Raw genomic sequence first — 15,657 nt, 5'->3', positions numbered from 1 at the left:
GGGCTACACCCTCCTTAGGCTCTAGGGGAAAAGGCGATCAATCCAAGCATAAAATAGATCATGATAAAATCTGTGAGAAAAATGGAATGTGAATACTAGATCAAGGAGGAAAAAATGACAAAATTTTAATGCTAAAAATAACACTTTGATGAAAATAAAGACCTTTTTAGCTGCTGTGGTGTCTTGTGACTGTAGTCCCAGAACTTTGGGAGTCTTGAGGTGGGAGGATTGCTTGAGCCCCGGAGTTCAAGACCAGCCTGGACAACATGGCGAGCCACTGCCCAACCTACAAAAACAAACAAGTAAATAAGTACTTTTTCATGTATTTTTAAATTAGGTGATAGCCTCTGGCCTCTGTCTTTTACATGTATTCTACTGAATATATTTATAAAAATGATGTTTAATTACAAACAATTTTTACAAATCTGCCAGTAATTACATGCTTTGTAACTATTTACATTTGTGATGTCAAATTTTAGATGTTAACTTAAAAATGTATAAGGGGCACATTTAAAGTATTTTATTTTGATAAACACTTTAATATTAAAAAATTAATTTTGCAAATGGTGATTCTCTGAATTCTAATGTTAACTCTTTAAAATTTTATTTCCTTTAGGGGAAATACATTACAAACCACAGAGCTTCATCTTAAAACATAGAGATGCTATAGAAATGGATGACATTTACTTAGCTCTCTCTCTTTCCCATTGTGACCACAAAAATGTCAACAAATAGACAAAAGAGCTATACAAATGTCTATGATAAGCAGCAGATTGATCACTCACAGCTGTAATTTCTAACTGGGAAGTTTTTTGTTGTTTTGGGTTTTTGTTTTTTGTTTTTGTTTTTTTTTTTGAGACGGAGTCTCGCTCTGTCCCCCAGGCTGGAGTGCAGTGGCCGGATCTCAGCTCACTGCAAGCTCTGCCTCCCGGGTTTACGCCATTCTCCTGCCTCAGCCTCCCGAGTAGCTGGGACTACAGGCGCCCGCCACCTTGCCCGGCTAGTTTTTTGTATTTTTTAGTAGAGACGGGGTTTCACCGTGTTATCCAGGATGGTCTCGATCTCCTGACCTCGTGATCCGCCCGTCTCGGCCTCCCAAAGTGCGGGGATTACAGGCTTGAGCCACCGCGCCTGGCCTGTTTTGGGTTTTTTAGATTACTTTAGAAAACCATTTATTAAAGGAAGAGTGTTTAAACATTAATTTAGGTTAACATAAAGAGTGTAGCCACTCCCTAGATCTAGGAATAGATTGCCAGTAACCCAGGGTTCATATGTACCTATTCGCCATTAAATCCCCTTCCCAGCCCCCAGAGGAAACTACTACATTGACATTAGCAGTAATAATTTCCTTACTTTACTTTCTGGTTATAATACCCATGTATGCCTTTCCAAACGTCGAAGTTTAGTTCTGCCTGGCTTTGAACTTGATATAAATGAACAAGTATTTCAGACAGCGTGTATTCTTTTGTCTGGGCTTCCATTACTTAATATTAGGTTTTCAAGATTCATATATATTGTTGCCTGTAGCTATACTTCATTCATTTTCACTGTAGTGCCAAATTTTTACCATTGTATGAACAGATGACAATGTAGCCATTTAATTGCTGATAAACAGTTGCTGTTGCGAACATCCTTGTACATGACTCCAAGTGGACACAAGCACAGGTTCATAAGAGTGAGATGACTGGGTCACAAATAGTTGAATCTTAAATTTTACTAGATAATGTCAAATGCTTTTAACTCTTGGCATTATCACATTTTAAAATTTCAGCTAATTTGGAACATGTGTAATGATATTATATTTCATTATGTTTTTATTTGCACTTCTACCTAATTTGATTACTAATGAGGTTGAGGAATTTTTCTACATTTTTGACTATTTGGATATCATATTTTGCTTGAATCCTTTGCCTGTTTTTCTTTTGGGTTCTCTGACTTTTTTCTTTTCTTTTCTTTTTTTTTTTTTTTGAGACAGAGTCTCACTCTGTTGCCCAGGCTGGAGTGCAGTGGCGTGATCTCAGCTCACTGCAACCTTTGGGTTCAAGTGATTCTCATGCCTCAGCCTGTAGCTGGGATTACAGGCATGCAGCACCAAGCCTGGCTAATTTTTGCATTTTTAGTAGAGATGGGGTTTCACCATGTTGGCCAGGCTGGTCTCGAACTCCTGACCTCAAGTGATCTGCCCACCTTGGCCTCCCAAAATGCTGGGATTACAGGCGTGAGCCATTGCACCTGGCCTAGGAGTTCTTATATATTCTTATATATTTGTGGCTTGCCACAAAGCAAAACTCAAAATGTTTTCCACAGCCACTCTTCCGTTTTACATTCCTACCAGCAGTATGTGACAGTCCTGATTTCTCCACATCCTCACCAACACTTGTTATTGTTTGTCTTTTTGATTCTAGACATCCTAGTTGGTGTAAGGTGGTATCTCATTGTGGTTTTGATTGAAATTTGTGGCTTGCCTTAATGGTGCCTTAAAAATTAAATGCTTTCAACTTTAACGCTCAATACAACAATCTTTTCCTTTATTGTTAGTATATTTAATGACTTAAGAACTTCCTTACTCCAAGGTTATGAAGATAGTTTTCTGTATTATCTTTCAGAAGCTTTATTTATTTATTTACACAGATTCTTGTTCTGTCATCCAGGCTGGAGTCTAGTGGCACAATCTTGGCTCATAGCAACCTATGCCTCCTGGGTTCAAGTGATTCTTGTGCCTCAGCCTCCCGACTAGCTGGGACTACAGGTGCAGGCCACCACGCCCAGCTAATTTTTTTTTTTTTTTTTTTTTTTTTTTTTAGTTTTTAGTAGAGACGGGGTTTCACCATGTTGACCAGGCTGGTCTTGAACTCCTGATCTCAAGTGATCCACCCACCTTGGCCTCCCAAAGTACTGGAATTATAGGCATGAGCCACTGCGCCTGGCCTGTTTAATCACTTTTATCAATCTAATAAATATCTATCTAATATCTATAATATCACTTTTATCTTTTTTTTTTTTTTTTTTTTTTGAGCCTGAGTTTTGCTCTTTTCGCCCAGGCTGGAGTGCAATGGCACGATCTTGGCTCACTGCAATCTCTGCCTCCTGGGTCCAACTGATTCTCCTGCCTCGGCCTCTAGAGTAGCTGGGATTACAGGTGCCCGCCACCATGCCCAGCTAGTTATTGTACTTTTAGTAGAGACGAGGTTTCACCATGTTGGCCAGGCTGGTCTCGAACTCCTGACTTCAGGGGATCCGCCCATCTCAGTCTCAGAAAGTGCTGGGATTACAGATGTAAGCCACCATACCCAGCCCACTTTTATCTATTTATCACCATACATATTAGTTTCTCTCTCCTTTCCATATGCAAAATACCCCACAAAGAGAGACAACCCTCAAATCCTGTCCAGTTACAGGATTAAGCTCAAAGTTCAGAATCTCTAGGTGACATGTGATAGCCCTTATATTTGGGAATGATGCGAGGCAGTGCTTGCACCATGTTCAGACGTGGCTGTTTTTGATCCAGAGACGTACGAACTAAAAAGACAAGGTATCTGTGCCCCATCTCCCACCAATGTACAATGGTTGAATGGGGCCAGGAAAACCCTCCCATTAGGAAAGGGAAATACAAAGCATTCTGTAGAAATTCTAGACAAATGAGCAGACGGTTTCTTACCCTAGGAATGAGGAATTTCCTAATCAGGTTCCAATTTGTCCCCCAGGAAGGGCTCACCAGTTGGTGTTCTCTGTGCCTATCGCTCCACCCTCTGGGAGATCTTCCTTGGTAATATCTAAAGAGGGTTGCCGAGGAGGAAAAGGTTTTTCCTTTGCTCTATCAGGGTTTTGCTGTGTTGGCCAGGCTGGTCTCTAACTCCTGACCTCAGATGATCCACTCGCCTTGGCCCCCCCAAAGAGCTGGGATTACAGGCGTGAGCCACCACGCCTGGCCCCAGGTTTTATTTTATAAGTTTAATGTGGCAAAAGGTGGGGGTGATCCATAGAGAAGAGAAGAGGCAGCGAGGCTTGGGGGTTTTTATGCCATTTAGAGGAAGGACAATAAATGTATAGAGAAGTCACAAGGCAAAGGAAAGGGGTTTCTGACTTTCTACTTCTAGGAGGTAGTAAATTGTGGGGAGGTAAATATATGGGAAATACTAATGGGAGATTAGGGCTAGTTAGTAAGGTTTATTCATGTAGACACGTCATCTCTCTCTTGCCATTTCCATCTCTGGGGATAAGAGCTGTTCTTCCCTTCTTGACATGGGAAAGGGGGCGGTCGCCTGCACAAGGAGAATATATGCCCTGTTTTCATATAGGGAGGGCAGGGAGCTTGCCCTGTGTTTGGTTTTTCTCAATTGCTTTCAGCTCAAAATCATTCTTATGCCAGAGTGACATATACTTTCCTGCAGGAAACTGAACTACTGAGCAGGTTTGACAACTTGTTCATTGTCTGTAGTAGACTAAGTGCTTGGGAGTCATTTTTCAGTCTCAAGTGGTCATACAAAGTTAAACTGTAAACTAAGTTCCTCTCAAAGTTAGCTCAACCTACACTCAGGGATTAAGAAGGGCAGCTTGGAGGTTAGAACCAAGATGGAGACTGGGCATGGTGGCTCACATCTGTAATTCCAGCGCTTTGGGAGACCAACCTGGGAAGATCCCTCAAGCCCAGGAGTTCAAGACCAGCCTGGGCAACATAGCTAAACCCCATCCCCACAAAAAATACAAAAAGATTAGCCAGGTGTGGTGGTGCATGCTTGTACCCCAACTACTAGGGATGCTGAGGTGGAAGGATTGCTTGAACTTGGGAGGTAGAGGCTGCAGTGAGCTGAGATCATGCCCTGGACAATAGGGTGAGACCCTGTTTCAAAAACAAAACCAAACCAATTTTTTAAAAATAAGAATTTTAAAAGAAAAAGACAATTATAAAAATTTTAAGGGTTAGACAATAAGTCATCTAACACAGGCTGGGTACAGTGGCTCATGCCTGTAATCCCAGCACTTTGGGAGGCCATATGCCTCCTATTCTACTACTGAGTTCAGGAGTTTGAGACCACCCTGGCCAACGTGGTGAAACCCCGTCTCTACTAAAAATACAAAATTAGTTAGGCACGGTGGCTGGCGCATGCCTATAATCCCAGCTACTCGGGAGATGGAGGCAGTGGAATCGCTTGAACCCAGGAGGTGGAGGTTGCAGTGTGCCGAGATTGTGCCATGGCATTCCAGCCTGGGCGACAGAGTAAGACTCCACCTCACCGGGTGCGGTAGCTCACGCCTGTAATCCCAGCACTTTGGGAAACCGAGGTGGGCAGATCACGAGATCAGAGATTGAGACCATCCTGGCCAATATGGTGAAACCCTGTCTCTACTAAAAATACAAAATTAGCCAGGCGTGGTGGTGCATGCCTGTAATCCCAGCTACTCAGTAGGCTGAGGCAGGAGAATCACTTGAACCTGGGAGGCAGGGGTTGCGGTGAGCCTAGATCGCGCCATTGCACTTCAGCCTGGGCAACAAGAGTGAAATTCCATCTCAACAGCAAAATAAGAATATGATAGCTCTAGATATCCTCTTATAGAATAATCTCTAAAGTTTATTCTTAGGCCAAAAACTGTGGAGGCTCCTCTGTTTTTTCTCTTTTTCTCACATCCCACATCCACTGTGTCTTTAAATCCGGTTGACTCTAGCTTCAAAATATATTCAGAATCCAACTACTTCTCACCACCTCTATTGTTACTCCTCTGGTCTACTGCAACAGCCTCCTAACATTTACTTGTTTCCATCCTTGTCTCTCAGGCCTATTCTTAACACAGCAACCACAGTGATGATGCTAAAATGTTAAGTCAAATCACATTACTACTACTCTATTCAAATCCTTCCAACAGTTCCCAGTCACAATAAAAGCTGTAAAGGTAAAAAAGTGTGATATCTTTCCTCACCCATCATAAGGGTCATGGCTGGTACTCCCATAATAAAAGAAAGGTGAATAAGAGAAAAGCATAACAAATGTACTTCATCAAAGTTTTAGGTGACGCCAGAGTCTTCAGAAATGAAAACCAAAAGACCCAGAGAAAACTGTGTTTCTGTGCTTGGGTCTGATGAAGAACGGGCAGCGGTGTAGGAATGTGATTGGACAAAAGGGTATGATCTAATGGTAACGGACCAAGCGGGGAAACCCAGCAAGGCCTGTCTGTTCAGATCCTTCTTGGCCTCTCTATGCAGCATTCTTTCCTCCTAGGTTTGGGGCAGGACCCTTTTGGAATGAGGGTCTTCAACGGAGAACATAGAGAGTGACCTTTCTAGGTTTTATGGCTTGTTCGTGGGGAGAGAAGTTCTAGTTTCTGTGATAAACCTTGGGGAAGAGGAAATACGGTTTCTGTGACTCTTCAGGGGACAAAGGAAGGCGACAGACAGGAGGGCAGGAGGTCAGAGAGACTTTGCTTAGAGGCTTTTTAGTCTCTGAAGTACTCAGCATGCCAAAGTGCCATCCTTTGGGGTATCATTTTCTGAGCTCCAACAAAGCTAAAGTCACTTTTTATAATTGTTATTTGCTCTCTTCCTCCCCCTTCTCCTCTCCCCTTGCACTCCCCACACTTTGTTACAACTCTGACCTTACTTCCAGCTCCTCTCTTCCTGGCTTACTGTATTCGCCCATTTCCACACTGCTAATAAAGACATACCTGAGACTGGGAAGAAAAAGAGGTTTAATTGGACTTACAGGCCGGGCACGGTGGCTCACGCCTGTAATCCCAGCACTTTGGGAGGCCAAGGCGGGCGGATCACGAGGTCAGGAGATCGAGACTATCCTGGCTAACACAGTGAAACCCCGTCTCTACTAAAAATACAAAAAAATTAGCTGGGCGTAGTGGTGGGCACCTGCAGTTCCAGCTACTCGGGAGGTTGAGGCAGGAGAATGGCGTGAACCTGGGAGGTGGAGCTTGCAGTGAGCTGAGATCTGAGATCGGCCACTGCACTCCAGCCTGGGCGACAGAGCAAGACTCCGTCTCAAAAAAAAAAAAAAAAAAAAAAAAAATGGACTTACAGCTCCACATGGCTGGGGAGGCCTCAGAATCATGGCGAGAGGCAAAAGGCACTTTGTACATGGCAGCGGAAGAGAAAAATGAGGAATAAGCAAAAGCAGAACCCCTTGATAAACCCATCAGATCTCATGAGATTTATTCACTATCACCAGAATAGCACGGGTCCCCATGATTCAATTACCTCCCCCGGGTCCCTCCCAACAACACATGGGAATTCTGGGATATACAATTCAAGTTGAGATTTGGGTGGGGACACAGCAAAACCCCGTATCATCCTGCCCCAGCCCCTCCAAATCTCATGTCCTCACATTTCAAAACCAATCATGCCTTCCCAACAGTCCCTCAAAGTCTTAACTCATTTCAGTATTAACCCCAAAGTCCACAGTCCAAAGTCTTGTGAGGAAAAGAAAGAGAGATCAGACTGTTACTGTGTCTATATAGAAAGAAGTAGACATAAGAGACTCCATTTTGTTCTGTATTTGAGATGCTGTTAATCTGTGACCCTACCCCCAACCCTGTCCTTGCAAGAGACATGTGCTGGGGTGACTCAAGGTTTAACGGATTTGGGCTGTGCAGGGTGTGCTTTGTTAAACAAGTGACTGAAGGCAGCTTGCTGGTTAAAAGTCATCACCATTCTCTTAATCTCAAGTACCCAGGGACACATACACTGCAGAAGGTCGCAGGGACCTTTGCCTAGGAAAGCTAGGTATTGTCCAAGGTTTCTCCCCATGTGATAGTCTGAAATATGGCCTCGGGGGAACGGAAAGACCTAATCGTCCCCCAGCCTGATACCTGTGAAGGGTCTGTGCTGAGGTGGACTAGTATAAGAGGAAAGAAGGCCTCTTGGCAGTTGAGATAGAGAAAAGCATCTGTCTCCTGCCCGTCCCTGGGCAATGGAACATCTCAGTGTAAAACCCGATTGTATGTTCTGTTAACTGAGAAAGGAGAAAACCGCCTTAGGGCTGAAGGTGGGACGTGCTAGCGGCAATACTGCTCTTTATGCACTAAAAAGGTTTATGGAGATGTTTGCATATGCATATCAAGGCACAGCACTTTTCCTTAAACTTATTCATGTCACAGAGATCTTTATTCATATGTCTTACTGCTGACCTTCTCCCTACGATGATTCTATTATCCTGCCACTTCCCTTTTTCTAAGATGGTAAAAATAATGATCAATAAATACTGACGGAACTCAGAGTCCTCTGTATGCTGAGCGCCAGTCCCCTGGGCCCACTTTTTCTTTCTCTATACTTTGTTTCCGTGTCTCATTTCTTTTCTCAAGTCTCTCGTTCCACCTAACAAGAAACGCTCACGGGTGTGGAGGGGCAGGTCACCCCTTCAAAGTCTCATTTGAGACAAGGCAAGTCCCTTCTGCCTATGAGCCTGTAAAATCAAAAGCGAACTAGTTACTTTCTAGATACAACTGGGATACAGGTATTGGGTAAATACAGCCATTCCAAATGAGAGAAATTGGCCAAAACAAAGGACTTACAGGGCCCATGCAAGTCCGAAATCCAGTGGAGCAGTCAAATTTTAAAGCTCCAAAATGGTCTCCTTTGACTCCAGGTCTCACATCCAGGTCATGCTGATGCAAGAGGTGGGTTCTCATGGTCTTGGGCAGCTCCACCCCTGTGCCTTTGCAGGGTACAGCCTCCCTCCTGGCTGCTCTCACAAGCTGGCATTGAGTGTCTGCAACTTTTCCATGCGCATGGCGCAAGCTGTCAGTGGAACTACCATTCTGGGGTCTGGAGGACGGTGGTCCTCTTCTCATAGCTCCACTAGGTGGTACCCCAGTAGGGACTCTGTTGGGGGCTCCAACCTCACATTTCCCTTCTGCACTGCCCTAGCAGAGGTTCTCCATGAGGGCTCTGCCCCTGCAGCAAACTTTTGCCTGGGCATCCAGGCATTTCCATACATCTTCTGAAATCTAGGCGGAGATTCCCAAACCTCAATTTTTTTTTTTTTTTTTTTGAGATGGAGTCTGCTCTGTCGCCCAGGCTGGAGTGCAGTGGTACGATCTCAGCTCAGTGCAACTTCCGCCTCCTGGGTTCAAGTGATTCTTCTGTCTCAGCCTCCTGAGTAGCTGGCACTACAGGCACGTGCCACCACACCCAGTTAATTTTTGTATTTTTAGTAGAGACGGGGTTTCATCATGTTGGCCGGGCTGGTCTCAAACTTCTGACCTCAGTTGAGTCACCCGCTTTGACCTCCCAAAGTGTTGGGATTACAGGCGTGAGCCACCACGCCCAGCCCACATGTGGGAATTCTGGAAGATACAATGCAAGTTGAGATTTGGGTGGGGACACAGCTAAACCATCTCACTCACTCTGGTCCAGGCACACTCTGCTTGCTGTTCTGACACACTGTCCTCCGCCTGAAGCAGATACGCACGTGCCTCCTCTCGTTTCCTTTACATCTTTTCATAAATGCCACTTACTCTGTGAAGTCTTCCTGACCACCCTGTTAAAATTCTAAGCCCCATCTCCCAATTCTCCTGATATTTTTCCATTAAAAAAATTTTCACACAATCCTCCGCCTGAAGCAGATACGCACGTGCCTCCTCTCGTTTCCTTTACATCTTTTCATAAATGCCACTTACTCTGTGAAGTCTTCCTGACCACCCTGTTAAAATTCTAAGCCCCATCTCCCAATTCTCCTGATATTTTTCCATTAAAAAAATTTTCCCATAGCAGTTCTCATCATCTGAATTCCTGTGGATTTTAGATTTTACTGATTTGTTTGTTTTCTACTACAATGTGAACTCCATGAGGGTAAACATGTTGTCTGTTTTGTCTACAGATGGCCACTCGTGACAGAAAAAAAAGTGACTGTCTTGGGAGGCCCTCAATGTATTTTCGTTGAATATTGAATAAATGGATGACTCAGATGTAGGGGGTGATCTAAAGAGAAGAGTCAAGAATGACTTCAATGTTTTCTACTTGGGCCATTGGGATTGCCACTTTCCACATCAGGGAAGTCTAAGGGAGGAGCAGGTTTGCCGAATGTGTGATGACCGGCTATCTCCGGGGTCGTCAAGAAAAAGAACTGAGGCAGAGTGCACTGATGGGGCAATCCATTCTCTCGGACTCTGGGAACTCTAACAGTTTCCTTAGTCAGATTTATATTTGCCACAAATATTCTCTGAAAGTTGGAAAAGGAAGAGGTTACTAGGTCTTCTTTCAGTTCAATACTGGGCTTGTGTCTTTGATTGATTCCCATCAATTCAGTTACTTCACAAGTCAGAAGAGGCAGAGATTAACTCTTAGTTGCAACTGGCTGCTGTCTGGTGATGGAAAGGATAATCCTGAAGGTTATGGTTCATGGTCCTATAGGACATTAACCATATTTGTATCCAACACAGCAATCTTACTAACATTCTTTTGTCAAATTGCCTAGAAACACCCATGCTTCTCAAATGCACTTTGAACTGATTTTGATATCTTATAGATTCTTTCATTAATAAGTTGTATAAAATCTTTGACATGTATTCATTTTATATTTGCATGAGTTATGATTCTAGCTTTTTGAAAATTATATTTTAATATTACTTTTACAGAACTAAAATGCTGCCACTCAAAATGATACCTGAGCACTTACTCATTGATTAGTCCAACCTTGTGACAACATGAAATTCTCTGTTGCCAGCGCACTAATGCAGCTGGCAACTGGCTAAACTTCAGGCAGCAGAGAATGTTTAGTGCTTGCTGCTTTTTGAAAAATTTAAAATAAAGAGCTTCATAATATGCCACCCCAAAATATGTTGTTTTGGCATATTCATTTGAGCTGACGGCACTGGAGAAACAGCTGATGCAGGAAAAGCTCTCTGATTCTCCCTTTCTACCTGAAAGCAGGTCATACAATTTTCCATGAGAAACGTGCCCTCTGTGTACAAGGAAGAGAACATTCTTATCACCACAGAAAGGGAATTGACACTGAAATAGACCTATGCAAACAGTCTTACTAAAATAACCTTTAACTTCCACGGGTTCCCCCTTTATATTTCCTAGTCACTGTCCCACAATTTACTGCCATTACAGGAAAAGCCCCTTTGTCTTGTCACACCCCCATAATTTATAATTCTTTGTGTAAAAAGGTATACAGTCGTTCCTTGGTATGTACAGGGTATTGGTTCTAGTTGCCACCCCCTGCATATGCAAAAATCTGAGGATGTTCAAGTCTCTTTTATAAAACGGCATAGTATTTGCATACAAGCTATGCACGTCTTCCTGTATACTTTTTTTTTATTTTTTTGAGAGAGGGTCTTGCTGTCACTCAGGCTGGAATGCAGTGGTGTGATCTTGGCTCACTGCAACTTCTGTCTCCTGGGTTCCAGCGGTTCTTGTGCCTCAGCCTGTAACTGGGATTGCAGGCATGCACTACCACACCTAGCTAATTTTTCTATTTTTAGTAGATGTGGGGTTTCACCAGTTGGACAGGCTAGTCTTGAACTCCTGGCCTTAAGCAATCCGCCTGCCTTGGCCTCCCAAAGCGCTGGGATTATAGGCATGAGTCACTGCACCTGGCCCTCCTGTATACTTCAAATCATCTCTAGATCACTTATACCTAATATAATGTAAATGCTGTGTAAGTTGTTGTTATACTGAATTGGTGTTTTATAAATTTGTATATTTGTGGTTTTTCCTTCTTTTTTTTTTTTGAGATGGAGTTTCACTTTTGTTGCCCAGGCTGGAGTGCAATGGCGCGATCTCGGCTCACCGCAACCTCCACCTCACAGGTTCAAGCGATTCTCCTGCCTCAGCCTCCAGAGTAGCTGGAATTACAGGCGTGTGCCACCACACCCTGCTAATTTTGTATTTTTAGTACAGATGGGGTTTCTCCATGTTGGTCAGGCTGGTCTCGAACTCCTTACCTCAGGTGATCCGCCTGCCTTGGCCTCCCAAAGTGCTGGGATTACAGGCGTGAGCCACTGCGCCCGGCCTATTTTTTATTCATTTCTAAATATTTTTCATCTGAGGTTTGCTTAATCTATGGATGTGGAACCTGCAGATATGGAGGGCCGATTGCCTCTTTGGGTCTTTTCATTTTTTATCTTGGGGCAGAGTCTCTCTCTGTCACCCAGGCTGGAATGCAGTGGCACTGTTAACGGTGGAAGGTATGCTGACAATTCTGAAGGCATTTCTATTTTTATTCCGCCAATAATTTCAAAGCTAGCTTATTAAGTTACACTTTAAGTCACGTGAACTTGAAAATTGCTTAGACTTACTTACTTAATTTATGAGCACACTTTTACTTACAAGCCAATTTGGTAGACACAACATAAAACAGTAAGTGTACATACAAATAAACACATCTAGACATGTATACACACACATCAACAAAGATCCAATACTTTGGAACCTCAGCCATGAGATAGCAATACAAGCTTGTGGTTTTTTTTTTTTTTTTTTTTTGAGACGGAGTCTCGCTCTGTCGCCCAGGCTGGAGTGCAGTGGCCGGATCTCAGCTCACTGCAAGCTCTGCCTCCCGGGTTTACGCCATTCTCCTGCCTCAGCCTCCCGAGTAGCTGGGACTACAGGCGCCCGCCACCTCGCCCGGCTAGTTTTTTGTATTTTTTTAGTAGAGACAGGGTTTCACCGGGTTATCCAGGATGGTCTCGATCTCCTGACCTCGTGATCCGCCCGTCTCGGCCTCCCAAAGTGCTGGGATTACAGGCTTGAGCCACCGCGCCCGGCCCAAGCTTGTGGTTTTACTTCAACCTAATAGAAAATACAAGGAAGGCTCTGAACCAAAATTTCAGGTAAAGCAGTCTCCATGGCAGTTTGATATTGAAAGGCTAAGCCTCCCAGCCTCCCTAGACTTCCAGGAGCACTGGGGCCAAACAGTACCAAAGGAGGGCGTCACATGTTAACCAGGCCCCCTGCTTAGAACAGCAGCACAAAAGCCTGGATACATGCAATGCCATCACACTTTCCTATTAGACAGTGAATTTCAGATTCTAAACAATTTTGGGGCCAAGCAGCATTGCAACTGTGAGATAATTTTTTTTTTTTGAGACGGAGTTTGGCTCTTTCGCCCAGGCTGGAGTACAGCGGCATGATCTCAGCTCACTGCAACCTCTGCCTCCCAGGTTGGAGCGATTCTCTTGCCTCAGTCTCCTGAGTAGCTGGGACTACAGGCATGCGCCCCTACGCCTGGCTGATTTTTTTGTATTTTTAGTAGAGATGGGGTTTCACCATGTTGGTCAGTCTGATCTCAAACACCTGACATCAAACGATCCGCCTGCCTTGGCCTCCCAAAGTGCTGGGATTACAGGCATGAGCCACCGTGCTCGGTCTCCAAGAGAAAATTCTAAGGAGGGTTTAATACTAGACCTTAGAACCTCTGCCAAGAGCATCCTCTTTGGAGAGTTTGAGGTCCGCAGAACCCACAGAGCATCCTCCTGTAGGGTCCCATCTTAGAGTTCCAGACGTCTCTGGCCTTAGGTGGGTGCATCAAATGCAGGTTTCCCCTCCAAAGCATACTATGAGATTTATAAGAATAGCCAAGAACTGTAATGAGAACTGGATGCCGGGTGAGCCTTTTGTTCCTTAGCCAGTAGAGTACGACATGGGAAGAATTTAGCACAGGAAAAGAAGGTTTACGTTGCCTGAAATATGTGCAAGTTTGCTCTGAACTGCGCAGCAGGTAGAGATCATGGGCCATGCGTGGAAAATATTAAAAAAAAAAAGTCTTCCCCCTTTGGGGCGGGGCAATTCTTCCCATTCCCTCCTCGGCCTTCAGGCAGTACCAGGCAGTGACCCCAGCCAATTGCCCTCAATTTCAAGGAGCTACTAAGAAACAGCCACTGTAAGACTGAAAAAGAAAGAGAAGAAAAAAACATAAATAAATAAAGACCCAGATTCCGTAAGTGATCTGGGCAATGGTGGTTAGGCTTCTCCACTAGGAAACCCCTTAGTTTCACTGGCCACGGCCAGAAACCTGCAGTTGCTTCCAGGTTTAGGCACTGCCCACCAAGGGTCCCAAGTTGGAAAGTCCCAAATCTGCTCCATGGATGGAGCAGGAAGGAAAGGGAGAAAAATGAATCCCAAACTTTGGGCTTACCTCTCCCTCCTGGCTGGTTTGCCAAAACATGTCAATGGTGGAGGATATCCAAGTTCTTCGCGTCTTGAACAAAGAATTGGACAAAATGCACAAACAAACCAAGGAAGGAATGAAGGGTTTTATTGAAAATGAAAGTACACTCCACAGTGTGGGAAAGGGCCTGAGCAGAGGGAGTCAGGCACTGTTACAGAGTTTTTGTGAGTTTAAATACCCTCTACTTGGGGTATGCCCTATGTAAATGAAGAGGATAAAGTAAATGAAGAGGACAAAGTCATTTATGGCATATGCCCTGTGGAGAGGATATTTCCTGTTATAGCTTAAGTGTGAATTAGCATTATGCCCCCTGCCTCCAGACGCTATTTTCCTGCCTCTGCGCAATCTCAGCTCACTGCAACCTCCATTGCCCAGGTTCAGGTGATTCTCCTGCCTCAGCCTCCTGACTAACCTGGATCAGAGGCGTGAACAACCACGCCCAGCTAATTTTTGTATTTTTAGTAGAGACAGGGTTTCACCATGTTGCCCAGGCTGGTCTCGAACTCCTGACCTCAGGTGATCCACCCGCCTCGGCTTCCCAATGTGCTGGGATTACAGACATGACCCACTGCGCCCAGCCTTAATCTATATTATCGTGATTCTGGTTCATTGCAACCTCTGCTGCCTCTCGGGTTCTCTGCCTCCCGAGTAGCTGGGATTAGCTAATTTGTCAGTTTAATTTTTAAACCAGCTGCAGAACCTAAGAGAGTAGAAGGAAGTTTTCCTTTCCTGTACTAGGTGTATGTTAATTTTCTGTTGTCACTGGTAGTGATTTGAGACACAACAATAAGCCACAAATTTAGTGGTTTAAAACAATACAAATGTATTATCTTACAGTTCTGTAGGTCAGAAGTCTGACATGTGGCGGCGGCTAATTCCTCCCAAATCCCAACACTTTGGGAGGTGGAGGCAGGCGGATCACCTGAGGTTAGGATTTTGAAACCAGTCTGATCAACATGGAGAAACCCAGTTTCTACTAAAAATACAAAATAAGCTGGGCCTGGTGGCGCATACCTGTAATGCCAGCTACTCGGGAGACTGAGGCAGGAGAATCGCTTGAACCCAGGAGGCGGAGGTTGCGGTGAGCTGAGATCGTGCCATTGCACTCCAGCCTGGACAACAAGAGGGAAACTCTGTCTCAAAAAAAAAAAAAAAAAGAAAAAGAAAAAAAGAAAAAGAAAAAAGGCCAGGCGCGGTGGCTCAGGCCTGTAATCATAGCACTTTGGGAGACTGAGGCAGGTGGATTGTCTGAGCTCTGGAGGCTGAGGCAGGAGAATCTCTTGAACCCGGGAAGTGGAGGTTGCGGTGAGCCGAGATCGTGCCACTGCACTCCAGCCTGGGCTACAGAGTGAGACTCTGTTTAAAAAAAAAACCAAAAAACACCTCTACTGAAAATACAAAACTAGGCTGGGTGGGGCATGGTGGCAGGCGCCTGTAATCCCAGCTACTTGGGAAAGTGAGGCATGAGAATTGCTTGAATCTGGGAGGTCAAGGCTGCAGTGAGCTGAGGTCACACCACGGCACTCCAGCCTGGGTGACAGAG

The sequence above is a fragment of the Papio anubis genome, unplaced genomic scaffold, assembly GCF_008728515.1.
Source record: "Papio anubis isolate 15944 unplaced genomic scaffold, Panubis1.0 scaffold303, whole genome shotgun sequence".
NCBI classification, from domain to species: domain Eukaryota; kingdom Metazoa; phylum Chordata; class Mammalia; order Primates; family Cercopithecidae; genus Papio; species Papio anubis.
The sequence above is the reverse complement of the archived record's forward strand: the minus strand, read 5'-3'. Positions refer to the sequence as shown.